This window comes from Urocitellus parryii, chromosome 1, assembly GCF_045843805.1.
Source record: "Urocitellus parryii isolate mUroPar1 chromosome 1, mUroPar1.hap1, whole genome shotgun sequence".
NCBI classification, from domain to species: Eukaryota; Metazoa; Chordata; class Mammalia; order Rodentia; family Sciuridae; genus Urocitellus; species Urocitellus parryii.
This window is the reverse complement of record NC_135531.1, coordinates 199,303,979-199,323,065: the sequence shown is the minus strand read 5'-3', so window position 1 is coordinate 199,323,065 and position 19,087 is coordinate 199,303,979. Positions and strand designations below refer to the sequence as shown.

The 19,087-nt window shown below is 39.0% G+C and overlaps 1 protein-coding gene across 1 annotated transcript in view; it reads right to left on the bottom strand.

The window, feature by feature from the left end:
* Window positions 1-19,087, bottom strand: part of Arhgap15 (Rho GTPase activating protein 15) — a 366,446-nt gene that overhangs the window by 273,374 nt on the left and 73,985 nt on the right. The window lies entirely within an intron of this gene.

The window sequence follows — 19,087 nt, the reverse complement described above, 5'->3', positions numbered from 1 at the left end:
TATAAATAACTTGTCTGGCAAGACTAAGCATAGTTTTCCAAATTTTCATGAAATATACAGAGGGGTGGTTTATTAATTTGTTTATGCTTTTTAAGTCAGTGTTTGCCATATTAATAAAAATTCTTTTTAGGTTATGTTGTTCTATGTCTTTAGTTGCTAATGCAATTTGTTCTGCTTACTCAAGTTAAGACATCCATTTTCTACAGAATTATTACATTTCAGTCTGTTCTTTATTTCCATCAAATTATATCTCCTTACTAAGTCACTACTAAAATAAACAAAATTGAATAAATGAATTGTCATTGACCTTGATTCTCTTAATATCAATTTAATAAATTAAATAGATTAACTTATTTCTTATAGGAACACAGCCTGTTTTCCCAATATTGTAGAAGTTTTAGCCAGGCTGGCCTTGACTGTCATCATGCCTACCAAGTCAAAGTTAAATGAGTGGTCTCAATTAAAATATAATTAAGTTTATAGGCATTCCTGCTATTGTAGATCACTTTATAACCTTTTTTTTTTTTTTTTTTTGGAAAAGGTGTGAGACTTTTCCCCTTGTAGTTGCCTTCAGAAATAGAATGACATGTGTGCGTCTGATAGGCTTGCCTTTCATGAATGAGCTGGGTACTAGGGGAGTCAATATCAGTTCAATTTTAGCTCAGCCTGGTGACAGCTGTGTGACACTGGGACAGTGAATGTTCTGTTCCTGTGATGAGTTTTTTTTTTCTCTTTTTTTTTTCTTTATTGGTTGTTCAAAACATTACATAGCTCTTGACATATCATATTTCATACTTTGGATTCAAGTGGGTTATGAACTCCCATTTTTACAGATTGCAGAATCACATCGGTTACACATCCACTTTGTTACATAATGCCATATTAGTAACTGTTGTATTCTTATACCTTTCCAATCCTCTACCATCCCCCCTCCTCTCCCCTCCCATCTTCTCTCTCTATCCCATCTGCTGTAATTTAATTCTCTCCCTTTTTTCCCCTTTCCCCTCACAACCTCTTATTTGTAATTTTGTATAACAATGAGGGTTTCCTTCCATTTCCATGCAATTTCCCTTTATCTCCCTTTCCCTCCCACCTCATTTCTCTGTTCAATGTTAATCTTTTCCTCCTGCTCTTCCTGTGATGGGTTTTTAATGTGTCAATGTTGGTAGGTTAAACTACAGACTTTAGTCACTAGATCATACTAATCTATGTGGCACTGAGAAGTGATTTTTAGAGAACATTACCAGTCAACTTTAACTTAATCAGAAGGGATTAGATTATGGTAGGACAGGTAAGCACTTTACAAAGGACTTAGACCTCCTTGAGCAGAGAGACCCTAAAGAGCTCCTGCCTGGGGAGTTTCAGCCTGCTCTGTACATTTTCTTTCTGCCTGTGTATATCTAGTTTCAGCCCAGGTGTATGAGATTCCAACCTGTTGGTGGTTGGTGGTCTCACTTTCTGACTGCTTATCCTATATACTTCAGGTTTACAATTGTATAAACCAAGCCTTTTTTATTTATCATATATCTGTCCATCCACCTGCTGATTTTCCTGCTAGTGGTAGCACTGCTTATCTATTGAACTCTAACTGAAACAGTACAATTTTGGTCTAAATTTCTCATCAGTAAAAGTAGAAGGTTGGTGGACGGGGTTGTGGCTCAGTGGTAGAGTGCTTGCCTCATATGTGTGAGGCACTGAGTTTGATTCTCAGCACCACATACAAATAAGTGAATAAAATAAAGGTCTATCAACAACCTTTTATATATAAAGAAAAAAAAAAGTAGAAGGTTGGCTATGTGTAGTCTTGTTTACTTTTAGCCTTCACAGCACATGATTCTGGCTTTAGGGTCAGCAGTTTCTTACATGTGGGGCATTTTTGAAAAGGAAGCTCATCTATTTTGTACATTATTATATTACATAAAATGTGGAATGAATGAATGGATGAACTCTGTAAGTATCTACTGGGAATGTGAGGTGTATGGACATTCTGTGAGGCTTTGTGTTTTTCAGTATCAAGCCTTTGCAGGAGATTTAGTGACCAGGAACAACTCTCTACAGCCATCCCTGTCCCTGAGTTAAAAACTTGTAAGCTGTCATTTTTGTAAAGGCAAACTTCCACCATGAAAATAGGACAAAATTTAAGAGACAATTGAACAAACAATATTCTCCTGGCAGGTTATAAATGACCTGTTACTTCTAGCTGACAACCAACTTTACATATCACAAGAGCCTGCTGGTAAGTCCATTTTCATGGTGAACCTCCAGTCCTGTAGGAGTTGGTGTTAATAACTAATTGTTAATATCCTGTGCAGTAAAGGACAATTCAAAGAGGAATTATATTTATAGACAATTTCAGAAGCAGGGTTAACTAGTATCTTCAGTTTGGCAAATAACTGACTTTTTCTTCACTGATGCCAGTTTAAGTCATGCTAAAAAAAAATGAACACCAACAGTTACTTTCTGTTAGCTTCAGAACTTTCTTTTTTTCTGATCAATACTGATTTTCTTATCCTTATAGATTGATTCTATTTCTTTAGTTTTCTTTCTTTTAATATCAGGGATTTTTTTTCTCTAATAGTAGCAAAACTAAAGGCATCTTTGTATTTTTCTTATAAAATAAATTTAGTCAAAATGAAGAAATAATACATTTCAGTGTTTCCTGTGGTTACCTCTAAGTTCAGGGAAATGAAGATTCCACATCACATACTCTCTAGGTCATTGTATGCCCAAAATGAAAGAATAGACATGGTTTAAGCCACATCTGAAGAATATGCCTCATGTCTTTCCTCAAATAAAAGCAGGAAGGCAGCAGGGCTGCAGTCCTCAGAGCTGGTGTAAGTGGGTAGTGTGTTCTGCATGTCTGTTTCCCTCTGCTAGGAGGACACAAGTGCCCTCAGAGCTGCCAGCTCTTCACCCCAACACATAGGGCCCTTTTTCTGAATTGTAATGGTGCTCTGCCTCATTTTCCTAAGTTTTTTTCCTAAAAGGGTCCTTTCAGCCCTTGTCTCACCTTCTTATTGTATTTTTGTTGAAGAGAACAGGAATCAAAGAGATTTGTAGTTTTAAAAAGGATCAAAGTTTAGGTAAAATCTTCCTAGCAAATTATATTACTTCTTATATAAAATCTAAGAGGAACAAAATGACATTAAAGTGAACAATAAACCTAATGAGATTACCACATCAAGCAATAAAGTAGAATTTACACTTCATATCTGAGGTCTCCTGGGTATAGAATAAAGATTCTATATTAATATTATTCAGATATTTTGTCTTCTAAATCTTTGCATTTCAGCTCTCTGATAAGAAAGTATTTTTAGTCTCTGATATCTATATTTCCTAGACATGTCATTCACACTTTGATGAATGCCAAAGTAAAATAGAATAAATAAAACTAGTAGTAAAAAAATAGATATGGCTGGTGAAATTTGGTGAAAAAAACTGGGATTAGCAGGCCTGAGTTTGAATTTTAGTAGAGAAAAGTCAAGCACACATAAGCAAAACATAAGAACTTTGTGAAATGTATTTCCCATAATGATATTGTGCATCTATTGCAATAATGTCATATTTTTTATAGTTTTTCTGATTTTAGGAATAAATATATGGAAACTTTAGAAGATAAGTAACTGAGAACAAAACAATAAAATAAATAAATGATAATTGTATCAGATTTGATCATGTTGCTGTTGCTCTATTTTGGTATATTTTTCTATTACTTAATTTATACATATTCAATGAATCCTTACCTGTGTAGGGATAAATTTCTGATCAAGAATATCAGAAAGAATCTTTCTTTTTCATGACTACATAATATGCCATTCTATGATTCACCATAATTTTTAAAAATAAATGTCTTCTCTGATTATTTCAAATTATTGGCTATGATAAAAACACTTTAGTTTGTTACTAGTTTTATATGATTTTCTAGAATTGAAAAAGTTTGAAGAATACAAATTTTTTAAGGCTGTCAGTTCACATTTCCAAATAGCTTCATAAAAAGGTTATGTTTACAGCAGAGATGAAATATTTTTATATGTATGTGTGTGTGTATATGTACACATATCTGCACATACATACTTTCTTATTTTTATGATTATAATGTAATCACATATAACTCTTGATTAGATTTATGGAAAAAGTACTGTTATATCCTTTTAAATTTTATTTCCAAATGATACATATGAAATGTATGACTAAGATGCTATCCTATCATTATTACTTATGATTATGATATTATATTATCTTTATGGTTAGCAATATTACCTGGAGGCATGGAGAAACAAGGCAAAAAAAATCTTTTATTTAATCAGATGTATGATTTTGGAATTTCACACATGTGCTTGTACCTGGACCCTTTGATTGGGATTGGATATTGGGAGGGCCCATCTTTGCAAACTTGGGATTTTCCCCAACAATTAGCAAACAGCACTACACTTCATTAAGGACATCTTCTCATTTCCTGTACCCTGTTGTACGCTCTGAGGATCTGTTCAATGTGACCTTCTGGAAGTTCTCAAGTTCCAATCTGATATCCTTTGTTAAGGCAGGAAACAGTCTTTGAAAAGCATTCTCCTTCTTGGCTGACCCAGGCTTCTAGCAACCTTAAAAACCATCAAGTTGTTACATAAAAAGTAAAAATGATGCCTCCAAGTATTGAAGCCGTAGTTTCAGCATGCCTTTCAGAGCATTAGCTCACTGAGGCTAAAAAAATGAGAAAATGTTAGTACAGGGTACTCAACAGCTGAATTTAAGAGGTCAGGGGACCCTGAACATCCTGACTGGTTTACCATTGCTTACATACATTTTCTCAAACTGATTACAGACCAAGAATTTCAAACATTATTACAAAAAAGAAAAAAATAATAAAGACTATTTGGCCCAATTTAGTTGCTGTGAGATGCCAAAGGAACTGAGTCATGGCTTCAAAGCAAGGAGTAGTGGGTCATCAACAAAGAAGAGGAAACATTAAGAAGAAAGGAATAAATTTCCTCCCTCTTAAACTATTTGCCCAGCTGATATCTATCTTGATGACCTTAACTGACAAAATCCAGAATTCCTAACTTCTTGATTTGAAGGTCCTATTTTTAACTGTCAAGCAGTGAAGAGCTTCAAGACTTTTCTTCCCCATGGCTTGAGATCACTGGCCCCTCAAAGGAATCTACTTTCCTTTTAATGCTGTCTGAACACATTGCAGGTAGTGCCTGAAAAGTGAATGCACAGGTCTGGCACTGTCTTTCTTAAGGAACCTCTTGGAAAGCCAGTCTGGAAACTCTGGTCCTTCCTGGGTTTCCTGCCTGTTCAGATGTCTCCCACAGTAGCTGCAGCAGTGGCCTTGTGCCCTGTGCTGCATTATGTTTTTGTTCCTTAATCACTTCTGAATTTGAAGATTTTCTCATGGATTATGTGTGCGCTTTGGAATGGTATGAAAATGAACTGTTCTTCAGAAAAGTGATATCACATATTACTAAATCTTTGTAGCTAGACCCTTTTTGAGGAAGATTTTGGAATGTAGTCAGATTTTCTGTTTTTACTTACTTTGAATATATTTTTTTTTGTCCAAACTAACTAGTTTCCAAATCATTCAGAACAAACTTTTATTCAATTTTATAGTTTAATCTCTTCTATATCTGCTTCACATCTTAAATGATAGGTAGTTATGTTTTGTTCTCTTAACTAGACTTTCCTCAGCTGTTTTTATTTCATTTTTTAAAAAGCTGTTTATTTCCCAAAGAACTACCTGTTCATTCAATATTTTTTTTCTTCTAATTGATTTTTTAAGAAATTTCATCATTACTAACTTTTGGTTTCCTTAGATTTACTTAATTAAAATATTTCTTAAGTACGGATTTATTTTTTTTACTTCATTTTTTTCATACTAAAAATATTTCATGCAATGCATTTGCCTCTGAATATTTCTTTGGTTGCATGTATTAAATTTGCATTTATAGGATTTCTACCAAGAGAAAACCAATTGAAGAGAATCTTATTTTGAAAAATAAGTTACTAGAAGTATTCTGTTTCAGTTTTTGTTGTCTTTAAGTTGTATTCATATCAAATTTCTGAATAATTGTTTTGCATTTAGGATTTCAGTGGCCTTAGTAAGTGATTGATAGTACTTTGTTTGCTTTACATCTTGTGGGATATTTTAAAAATAAGTTATACGGTCTGTATTTAAGGTACAAAGTTGAATGCATATTTATTATTAATAATATTAAATATGTGAAATATGTTTTTAAAAATCTACTACGACATTGTGGCTATTAATCTAGGAGTAAATTGTATATTCTGAAAAGAATATTTGTACATATGATGATTTAAAAACAGGATTTATTTAGTGAAAAAAGTAAATTATTTGTGAACTTAAAGGTGAGAGTTTTTTTTTAAATAGAAGTAGAAAATAACAAACTTCCAAACAAGTGCACAAAATAATCTCATTAATTTAAAAAGTCATATTACATTATAAGTTTTTGTTTTTAGTTTTTAACTCACCATCTGTTAAATCAATAAATGCTAGAGTTTAGTTTTTGTTATTATATATTTATTTCTTAATCAACTTTCCTTGACATTTGTGTTTTTTCCATCTGCCAATATGGCCTTAAAATTTATTTTTATGTACTATATATACACACACATGCATTTATATCTATAGACAGAACACTTTATCTTTCAAAATACATTGAAAAAAAATCACTTAACAATGTAAATTTTTTCAAACATAATAATAAATGAAACTAAAGAAAGACAAGAGTGGGGCCGGGGTTGTGGCTCAGTGGTAGAATGCTCGCCTTGCACGTGCGGGTTTGATCCTTAACACCACATTAAAAAAAAAAAAAAAAAAAAGTGAAATAAAGGTGTTGTGTCCAACTACAACTAAAAAAAAAAAGAAAGAAAGAAAGAAAGACAAGAGTAGGAAAAAACAAAATTTTCAAAAACCTATTAAAAAGGTAGAAGGTTTACTAAGTTAAATTGCTTAACATAAAATCTGGGCTTGATAACCATGCATGTGAATTCCCTTCTCTGTAAATGAATATAAAATTATTTTTAATATATATGGTGTTTTGAAGAAGAAAATTGAGAAATATATAATAAGTACTTAAAATTACTCATGGTGCATATGGTGTTTAATATTGATATTAGTATGTAAAGATTGACCAAAATTCTTTAACCTTATGGAAATAAATTTGGCCATATCACTTTATCTCTTGGCATACTTCATGTTGTTTCTTAGTTTATAAAATTTTAGTGTATAATACAATAAAAAATTCAAAATTATTTTATTTTTTATAATTCTAAACATTTTTATACATCAAATAATTTACCACCCTGATGCTTATGTTTTTACCATTTTGTTTTTAAAATCATGCACATTATATGGGTTATTAGATTTGTTTGCTCTAATAGAGCTCTCTAATATTCTGAATATTTAGTTAGCCCTTACTGAATTCTAGTAACTATTCAAAGCATTTTCAGGGGCAAAGTTTATTTAGCTCCACTACAACTCTTCAAAGAAAATGTTACCCAAGTCAAACAAATGAGACCAGCAGGGCCAGTTTTGCTGTAGTTCCCACAATATTCATTCTAACCTGCAGCTGGACAATCAGGTAAGTGGGCCTAATCCCTAATTTGGATGTGAAAAATATGTAGCATTTCCTTCCTATAGACTGGGCTCCACAGCATTTAACACAGATTCTATGACTGGAAAGTGACAGATCTTTCCTAGGGTCGGCCAGGAAACAATTCCCACTTCAAGAATTAGGGTGAAAAAAGACAACAGGGCTCCAGTTTGTATCACTCTGATTTACTAAATTTTTTCCTCATAAATGCATGGTAGATGATGATCAAGGCATATGACTTAACACTCCAGAGATGAGAATTAATCTTTATGGTGAATAAAACATTTCTGATAAATTCAATTTAGAATATAAATAAAAATATTATGAATTCCCTTTGCTAAAAGCCTATTAACAAGTCAGCTGTACTCATGTTGTTGATAAGATCAAGCAGGTATATTTAAAAATATTTCATTAATGAATTCATCTTTAAAATAAATCACCTTGATATAGAATAGGAAGTAAACCACTTAAAAAGGCAACAAAATGCTCTTTGTTAATGTAGAATTGAGACTATGTAGAATCTCCTTAATTCCAGTGCTTGAAACTGTGAGTGGGTAAGGAAACTTCCCAGTCAATGCCTTGTGGTGGGAATGTGCACTGAGGTCCTGCTCCCCCTACTTGAGCTTTTTAGAGTCTATATCATTATTGCTTGATCTTGAAATATGGATTCTCAGTCCTCAGTTATAGATCATTTTGAACTGAGTTAATCAACTTATATTATGAACAGATAATAGAGAGGAATTATTCTAGTCTCCATGTTGTGTGCCTAGTTTCTTCACCAGTTTTCAGAGGTGATGACTGACACAGTGGGTGAAGCCCAGGTTCCTTCCTATATTATCAATCCATCTAAGTCAAGTCCTTTCTGTTTCAACAGAAGAGCAGAGCTAAAGAGTAGACAAGAGCTTCACTCCACTCTCAGGACTTCCAAAGAAGCCAGCAAACAAATGAATAAGGAGGAATTGTGTGTGTGAGAGGCTTGTGGGAAGCCGGTGGTGGCAGTTGGGCTCTGAGGGTTTTTTCCTGAGGAGCTGTTTTGTTTGGCGTTTGTAGTTCTAAAAATAAAGTTAGTTTCTTTTGACAAGTGGCTCCTGAATTGTGCCCAGCCAGACTTCGGCATTTGGTGGCTGGCACGGGGAGCGACTGAGGATTTGATACAGGATCCAACATGGCGGCCGGCGAGGAAGCAGCGACTCCAACGTCTCCACTTTAACGGGATATGAAAGACTCATCGAAACAGCTGCAGCCTAGCTACGGAGGAACTTCTAGCATAACTTCCTTAAGAGGAGAGCTGCCGTGAACTGGTAGGTTTACTCGAAGTGACAGGTTGCCCCAGAGAAGTGGATCTTGGAAGGCCACGCGGGCACAGAGGTCTAGTCCCCCAACCATCAGCCGCTCCAGCAGGCGGCTCCCCCTGGAGGCCTAGCTCTCGCCCTGGGAGAAGCGGCCCCACCCGCCCGGTTCCTAACCAGGCGGCCACAGCTACTCAGCGATAAAGGTGACCACTTGGCGGGTGCAGAAGTTAAGTCCTGCAGACGCCAGCCACCTTTGCAACCCCCGGGAACCCTGAGTGGCTTGGCCCGCCCCGCCCGAACCGGCAGTCCTCCGCCATACGGGCTCCCCCGGGAGGCCTAGCTCTCGCCCTGGGAGAAGCGGCCCCACCCGCCCGGTTTCTAACCAGGTGGCCTCAGCTACTTGGAGATAAAGGTGCCCTCGTGGTGGGTGCAGAAGTTAAGTCCCGCAGACGCCAGCCACCTTTGCAACCCGCGGGATCCCTGAGCGGCTTGGCCCGCCCCGCCTGAACCGGCAGTCCTCCGACATACAGGCTCCCCCGGGAGGCCTAGCTCTCGCCCTGGGAAAAGCGGCCCCACCCGCCCGGTTCCTAACCAGGCAGCCACAGCTACTAGGCAATAAAGGTGCCCACGTGGCGGGTGCAGAAGTTAAGTCCTGCAGACGCCAGCCGCCTTTGCAACCCGCGGGAACCCTGAGCGGCTTGGCCCTCCCCGCCTGAACCAGCGGCGGGTGCAGAAGTTAAGTCCTGCAGACGCCAACCGCCTTTGCAACCCGCGGGATCCCTGAGCGGCTTGGCCCGCCCCGCCTGAACCGGCAGTCCTCCACCATACGGGCTCCCCCGGGAGGCCTAGCTCTCGCCCTGGGAGAAGCGGCCCCACCCGCCCGGTTTCTAACCAGGTGGCCTCAGCTACTTGGAGATAAAGGTGCCCTCGTGGTGGGTGCAGAAGTTAAGTCCCGCAGACGCCAGCCACCTTTGCAACCCGCGGGATCCCTGAGCGGCTTGGCCCGCCCCGCCTGAACCGGCAGTCCTCCGACATACAGGCTCCCCCGGGAGGCCTAGCTCTCGCCCTGGGAGAAGCGGCCCCACCCGCCCGGTTTCTAACCAGGTGGCCTCAGCTACTTGGAGATAAAGGTGCCCTCGTGGTGGGTGCAGAAGTTAAGTCCCGCAGACGCCAGCCACCTTTGCAACCCGCGGGATCCCTGAGCGGCTTGGCCCGCCCCGCCTGAACCGGCAGTCCTCCGACATACAGGCTCCCCCGGGAGGCCTAGCTCTCGCCCTGGGAAAAGCGGCCCCACCCGCCCGGTTCCTAACCAGGCAGCCACAGCTACTAGGCAATAAAGGTGCCCACGTGGCGGGTGCAGAAGTTAAGTCCTGCAGACGCCAGCCGCCTTTGCAACCCGCGGGAACCCTGAGCGGCTTGGCCCTCCCCGCCTGAACCAGCGGCGGGTGCAGAAGTTAAGTCCTGCAGACGCCAACCGCCTTTGCAACCCGCGGGATCCCTGAGCGGCTTGGCCCGCCCCGCCTGAACCGGCAGTCCTCCACCATACGGGCTCCCCCGGGAGGCCTAGCTCTCGCCCAGGGAAAAGCGGCCCCACCCGCCCGGTTCCTAACCAGGCAGCCACAGCTACTCGGCAATAAAGGTGACCACGTGGCGGGTGCAGAAGTTAAGTCCTGCAGACGCCAGCCACCTTTGCAACTCGCGGGAACCCTGAGCGGCTTGGCCCGCCCCGCCCGAACCGGCGGCGGGTGCAGAAGTTAAGTCCTGCGGACGCCAACCGCCTTTGCAACCCGCGGGATCCCAGAGCGGCTTGGCCCGCCCCGCCTGAACCGGCAGTCCTCCGCCATCCGGGCTCCCCCGGGAGGCCCAGCTCTCGCCCTGGGAGAAGCGGCCCCACCCGCCCGGGTCCCAACCATGCGACCGCAGCTACTCGGCGATAAAGGTGCCCCCGCAGCGGGTGCAGGAGTTAAGTCCTGCTGATACCAGCCGTGTTTGCAAGCTGCCGGCACCCAGTGCGGCTTGGCCCACCCCGCCTGAACCGGCAGTCGGCCTCCACCATCCGGGCTCCCCCGGGAGGCCTAGCTCTCGCTCCGGGAGCAGCCCCCTGCAAGCTAGGCGAACCTTTGACCCATCGGGAGGTTAGGCCCAGCAACCTGCGGAGTGATAGAGGTGCCCCTCGTGCCTGCTGGGTAGGCGGACCTTTGACCGACCAGCAGAGCAGACCTAGGGCCTGCCAGCGTGGTAGACGGATCACACCAATTGGAGGAGGATCACAGCCACTACATGCCCTGCAAGGGTGATTATTCAACTATACAAGAGCAATATAAATAAATAGAGGGAAAATTTCAAAACACAACAGTTTCACCAAGCAGAAAGAAACGCCAGCAGTATGAAAAGACAAGGAAAGAAAGGACCACAGGCAATGCAGGTCAACTCAACTTTAGAAGAGGTAATAGGTGCAACAGATGGAATGTCAGATAGAGAGATCAGGATATACATGCTTCAGATGATCTGGAGTCTCAAGGAAGACATGAGACAGCAAAATCAGATAATGAAAGATCACATTGACAAACAAATCCAGGAAGTAAAAGATCAATTTCACAGGGAGATAGAGGAAATAAAAAACAAACAAATAGAAATACTAGAATTGCAGGAAAAAATAAACCAACTTAAAAACTCAATTGAGAATACTACCAGCAGAGTAGATCACTTAGAAGAGAGAACATCAGACAATGAAGACAAAGTATTTCAACTGGAAAAGAACATAGACAGCTCAGCAAGTCTGCTAAGAAACCATGAACAGAACATCCAAGAAATATGGGACAATATCAAAAGACCAAATTTAAGAGTCATTGGGATACAGGAAGGCACAGAGCTCCAAACCAGAGGAATACACAGTCTATTCAATGAAATAATACGAGAAAACTTCCCAGACTTGAAGAATGAGACAGAATCCCAAATCCTAGAAGCCTACAGGACGCCGAATGTACAAAACCATAAGAGATCCACACCTAGACACATTATAGTGAAGATGTCCAACATACAGAATAAGGAAAGAATTTTAAAAGCTACAAGGGAAAGGAAGCAGATTACATTTAGGGGTAAACCAATCAGGATAACAGCTGATCTCTCAACACAGACTCTGAAAGCTAGAAGATCCTGGAATAACATATTTCAAACACTGAAAGAAAATGGGTTCCAACCAAGAATCGTGTATCCGGCAAAATTAAGCTTCAGGTTAGAAGATGAAATTAAAACCTTCCATGATAAACAAAAGTTAAAAGAATTCGCAGCTAGAAAACCATCTCTTCAAAAAATCCTTGGCAAAACATTGCAGGAAGAGGAAATGGAAAATAACATTGAAAACCAACAATGGGAGGTAGGACAGTAAAGGGGGGAAAGTAGTCAAAGAGGATAACAAATCAGGTTTAGTAACATCAACAAACAAATATGGATAGAAGTACAAACCATATCTCAATAATAACCCTAAATGTCAATGGCTTAAACTCACCAATTAAGAGACACAGGCTAGTAGAATGGATCACAAAACAAGACCCAACAATATGCTGTCTACAGGAGACGCATCTGATAGAAAAAGATATCCATAGACTGAAGGTGAAAGGTTGGGAAAAATCATACCACTCATATGGACAGCGGAAACAAGCAGGCGTGTCCATACTCATATCTAATAAAATAGATTTCAAGCCAAAGCTAATCAAAAGGGATAAAGAAGGACACTTCATACTGCTCAAGGGAACCATAAACCAACAAGACATAACAATCATAAATATATATGCCCCAAATAATGGTGCAGCGGTGTTCATCCAGCAAACTCTTCTCAAGTTCAAGAGTCTGATAGACCACCATACAATCATCATGGGAGACTTCAACACACCTCTCTCACCACTGGACAGATCTTCCAAACAAAAGTTAAACAAGGAAACTATAGAACTCAACAACACAATTAATAACCTAGACTTAATTGACATATATAGACTTTACCACCCAACATCAAGTAGTTACACTTTTTTTTCAGCAGCACATGGAACCTTCTCAAAAATAGACCATATATTATGTCACAGGGCAACTCTTAGACAATATAAAGGGGTAGAGATAATACCATGCATCTTATCTGATCATAATGGAATGAAACTGAAAATCAATGATAAAAGAAGAAAGGAAAAATCAAGCATCACTTGGAGAATGAACAACAGGTTGCTGAGTGACATATGGGTTATTGAAGACATCAAGGAGGAAATTAAAAAATTCCTAGAGTTAAATGAAAACACGGACACAACATATCGGAATCTATGGGACACATTGAAAGCAGTCCTAAGAGGAAAATTCATTGCTTGGAGTTCATTCCTCAAAAAAAGAAAAAACCAACAAATAAATGATCTCATACTTCATCTCAAAATCCTAGAAAAAGAGGAGCAAAACAACAGCAAAAGAAGTAGAAGGCAAGAAATAATCAAAATCAGAGCTGAAATTAATGAAATTGAAACAAAAGAAACAATTGAAAAAATTGACAAAACTAAAAGCTGGTTCTTTGAAAAAATAAATAAAATTGACAGACCCTTAGCCATGCTAACGAAGAGAAGAAGAGAGAGAACCCAGATTACTAGCATACGGGATGAAAAAGGCAATATCACAACAGACACTTCAGAAATACAGAAGATAATCAGAGACTATTTTGAAGCCTTATACTCCAATAAAATAGAAGATAGTGAAGGCATAGATAAATTCCTTAAGTCTTACGATCTGCCCAGATTGAACCAGGAGGATATAGACAACCTAAACAGACCAATAACAATAGAAGAAATAGAAGAAACCATCAAAAGACTACCAACTAAGAAAAGCCCAGGACCGGATGGGTATACAGCAGAGTTTTACAAAACCTTTAAAGAGGAACTAACACCAATACTTTTCAAGCTATTTCAGGAAATAGAAAAAGAGGGAGAACTTCCAAATTCATTCTACGAGGCCAACATCACCCTGATTCCGAAACCAGACAAAGACACTTCAAAGAAAGAAAACTACAGACCAATATCTCTAATGAACCTTGATGCAAAAATTCTCAATAAAATTCTGGCGAACCGGATTCAAATACATATCAAAAAAATTATACACCATGATCAAGTAGGATTCATCCATGGGATGCAAGGCTGGTTCAATATACGGAAATCAATAAATGTTATCCACCACATCAATAGACTAAAAAATAAGAACCATATGATAGTCTCGATAGACGCAGAAAAAGCATTCGACAAAGTACAGCATCCCTTTATGTTCAAAACTCTAGAAAAATTAGGGATAACAGGATCATACCTCAACATTGTAAAAGCAATATATGATAAGCCACAGGCCAGCATCATTCTGAATGGAGAAAAATTGAAGGCATTCCCTCTAAGATCTGGTACAAGACAGGGATGCCCTCTCTCACCACTTCTGTTCAACATAGTCCTCGAAACACTGGCAAGAGCAATTAGACAGACGAAAGAAATTAAAGGGATAAAAATTGGAAAAGAAGAACTTAAATTATCACTATTTGCAGATGATATGATTCTATACCTAGCAGACCCAAAAGGGTCTACAGAGAAGCTATTAGAGCTAATAAATAAATTCAGCAAAGTGGCAGGATATAAAATCAACACGCATAAATCAAAGGCATTCCTGTATATCAGCGACAAATCCTCTGAAACGGAAATGAGGACAACTACTCCATTCACAATATCCCCCCAAAAAATAAAATACTTGGGAATCAACCTAACAAAAGAGGTGAAAGATTTATACAATGAAAATTACAAAACCCTAAAGAAAGACATAGAAGAAGACCTTAGAAGATGGAAAAATATACCCTGCTCATGGATAGGCAGATCCAACATCATCAAAATGGCGATATTACCAAAAGTTCTCTATAAGTTCAATGCAATGCCAATCAAAATCCCAGCTGCATTTCTTGTAGAAATAGATAAAAGAATCATGAAATTCATATGGAATAATAAAAGACCCAGAATAGCAAAAACAATACTAAGCAGGAAGTGTGAATCAGGCGGTATAGCGATACCAGACTTCAAACTATACTACAGAGCAATAGTAACGAAAACAGCATGGTACTGGTACCAAAACAGGCGGGTGGACCAATGGTACAGAATAGAGGACACAGTAACTAATCCACAAAACTACAACTATCTTATATTTGATAAAGGGGCTAAAAGCATGCAATGGAGGAAGGATAGCATCTTCAACAAATGGTGCTGGGAAAACTGGAAATCCATTTGCATCAAAATGAATCTGAATCCCTATCTCTCGCCTTGCACAAAAGTTAACTCAAAATGGATCAAGGAGCTTGATATTAAATCAGAGACACGGCATCTGATAGAAGAAAAAGTTGGTTATGATCTACATACTGTGGGAGCAGGCTCCAAATTCCTCAATAGGACACCCATAGCGCAAGAGTTAACAACTAGAATCAACAAATGGGACTTACTCAAACTAAAAAGTTTTTTCTCAGTAAAAGAAACAATAAGAGAGATAAACAGGGAGCCTACATCCTGGGAACAAATCTTTACTCCACACACTTCAGATAGAGCCCTAATAACCAGAATATATAAAGAACTCAAAAAATTAGACAATAAGACAACAAGTAACCCAATCAATAAATGGGCAAAGGACCTGAACAGACACTTCTCAGAAGAGGACATACAATCAATCAATAAGTACATGAAAAAATGCTCACCATCGCTAGCAGTCAGAGAAATGCAAATCAAAACTACCCTAAGATACCATCTCACTCCAGTAAGATTGGCAGCCATTAGGAAGTCAAACAACAATAAGTGCTGGAGAGGATGTGGGGAAAAGGGCACTCTTGTTCATTGCTGGTGGGACTGCAAATTGGTGCAGCCAATTTGGAAAGCAGTATGGAGATTTCTTGGAAAGCTGGGAATGGAACCACCATTTGACCCAGCTATTCCCCTTCTCGGTCTATTCCCTAAAGACCTAATAAGAGCATGCTACAGGGACACTGCTACATCGATGTTCATAGCAGCACAATTCACGATAGCAAGATTGTGGAATCAGCCTAGATGCCCTTCAATAGATGAATGGATTAAAAAAATGTGGCATTTATACACAATGGAGTATTACTCTGCATTTAAAAATGACAAAATCATAGAATTTGGAGGGAAATGGATGGCATTAGAGCAGATTATGCTAAGTGAAGCTAGTCAATCTTTAAAAAACAAATACCAAATGACTCCTCTGATATAAGGGGAGGAAACAAGGACAGGGTAGGGACGAAGAGCTTGAGACGAAGATTTTCATTAACAGGGTTGAGAGGTGGGAGGGAAAGGAAACGAGAAGGGGAATCGCATGGAAATGGAAGGCGATCCTCAGGGTTATACAAAATGACATATAAGAGGAAAGGAGGGGTAAGACAAGATAATTCAAATGGAAGAAGTGATTTACAGTAGAAGGGATAGAGAGAGAAAAGGGGAGGGGAGGGGAGGGGAGGGGGGATAGTAGAGAATAATATAGACAGCAGAATACATCAGACACTAGAAAGGCAATATGTCAATCAATGGAAGGGTAACTGATGTGATGCAGCAATCTGTATACGGGATAAAATTGGGAGTTCATAACTCATTTGAATCAAACTGTGAAATATGATGTATGAGGAACTATGTAATGTTTTGAACGACCAACAATAAAAAAAAAAAAAAAAAAAAAAGGAGGAATTGTGGAATGGCCAAATGAAGCACGTTGCTGGTTGTTTTAAATACCAGATTGTGATCTTATCCTAATATTCTTTCCAACATTGTGAAAGGGTAAATGTATTTATGTGTAATTCTCTCCTGATTTACAATACACTCTGCCTTAGAGTGAAAAATGAATAGAAAAAAGATTCCAACTAATTCCTAATTTTCTTGGCAATCCCTAATAATACCAGTTGTCTGAAGTATTAGAGCCTGAAGACTAGGTATCAAATACTATCAAATAAAAGTCCTCAGGACCTCTCAATGACACTGATTACAGTGTAAAGTTCTGGGATAGTTTTTCTATCCAGCTTTGAAAGGCCTAAATTTATTTCCTTTTGTTTGTTTATTCCCCATCAAAAGTCTGGTAAATAATTGCTTTTCATTTAAATTACTAAAACTTCATTGAACTTTGTAAGTCTATATTCTATTGTGAAAGATAACTACTAAATATGACTGTCCAAGTTATGTAATTATACTGGTAAATTGGGATTTCTGCAGTCTTCTGAAGCAAGGCATATGCACCCAAGCATATGTTTTATCAGATTTGGCATGAGGAGTCTGTTGCTAGAAACGAAGAAATTGACCATTATCTTTACCATCTTTTTCTGATTGGGTAATTTTATTTTCACTTGGTAAGCTAATATGATATATTTATGTTATGCATTATGTTAATTGTGAGTCAAGACTTTTGTAGACAGAGAATGGATGAGAACAGACATTTAACTCAGTTCAGGAAATTTATAGCCTTCTGTAAGGCCCTCAATAGACTATTTCTCCCCACCGAAGGCCAAAGACATTTGTTTTTTTAACTTTATAAAGAAAAGAGGCTTATTTATCTCGTGGTTCTAGAGGTTCAAAGGCATGGAGTCAGTATCTGCTCAACTCTGAGGGCTTGGTGGAGGATGGCCTCATAATGAGGGAACATGTGCCCCTGGAAGGAGACAGGAAGTCAGAAAGGATGGGGGGTGGCAAGCCTGTTCTTTGATACCAAGCCTCTCTGGAGAACTGACTCAAGGGTCCCATGAGAACTATCTTTGTCCCTCCCAAGGGCAGCTCCTCTAGTGTTTTAATGATCTCTTGCTAGGCCCCCAACTCTTTTATTTTTCTTTAATTGGTGCATTATAGTTATATATACAAGTGGGTTTCATTTTCTATATTCATACTTGCACATAACAAGCTTTGGTCAATTGCATTCCCTACCACCTCCACTCCTCCTCCCCCATCCTCCCTCCAAGACCATTTTTGAACATATGTTAATCTTCAAGGATTTCAAATCATTTATCTGTAGGTAACCTTTTCCTAATCAAATTAGGAGCACATTCAAAATACTAGAGGAAAAAATAATACTTGTGTTAATGGTCATGTTATGATTAATATTTATTGTGTCAAACACTGCTATAAACCTCACATTGCTTAATTTAATTTATGCTTCTGAATAATTCTGCAAGATAGGTACCATTATTATTGACATTTTCAAGACTGTGAAACAGAAGCTAAGTATGTCAAGTCACTAGCTCAGTTTGTAAGAGGTAGTAGGCTATAGAAATGCTGTACCTAGCTCCAAAAGCCAGCAGTTTCACAGAACATAGTTATGGTTCCAGGCTGTGAAGCTGGACTGCTTAGTTTTGAATTAAAACTTGGCCTCTTCTTAACTGTGTGACTTTGGGTGCATTGAGCACACTTTCAGTGCCTCAGTTACATACTAGGTAAAAATGGGAATAAGACCACTATACCACCTAGTATTATTGATAGGATTAAATAAGAGGGTTCATAAAAGGGTTAGAACAGTGCCTTCTGTCTAGTAAAACATTTTGTCAGCTACTTCTACACCATGCTTCTGTAATATGGGAGGCACAACAACTTCATCCTTACAATGCTATTAATAGATTGGACATAGCAATGGTTCTTGAATGAGAATCAAAGGATTCTGTCCCAGCCACATGTTTGGAGAATGGGAAAGCTTAAACGTATTTCAAATGCTACTATGATATCCCAACATATTCTGGTGATCATTAGTTATTATGATAAATTATGGGAAGAAATGATAAAGGGTTAGACATACACAGAACCTTTGTGAAGAGGCTAACTGCATCACCTGTTGATTTCCCTCTTGTTCTCCCATTCAGTGAGCCAGCTCATTTTAGAATAATAAGGTACTGAGAGAAAAATCCAAAGGGGCCACAGTTGGGACTCTTTCTACAAGGGAACACCTCAGCACACAGATTGTTACACATGCATCTTTTACATACTTATCCTTAAACTGTTTATCTGGCACATCGACAGGCAGCTGGTGGAACAAATAGGAAATCCTGTGAAGCACATTCATTTTTAAAGTGTTAATGCTCCCAATCCAAGAGACAGTAATGTGCTTCCATCCGTTAAGATCCCCTTTAATGTTTCGGATTGGAGGGCCATAATTTAAATGAAATGC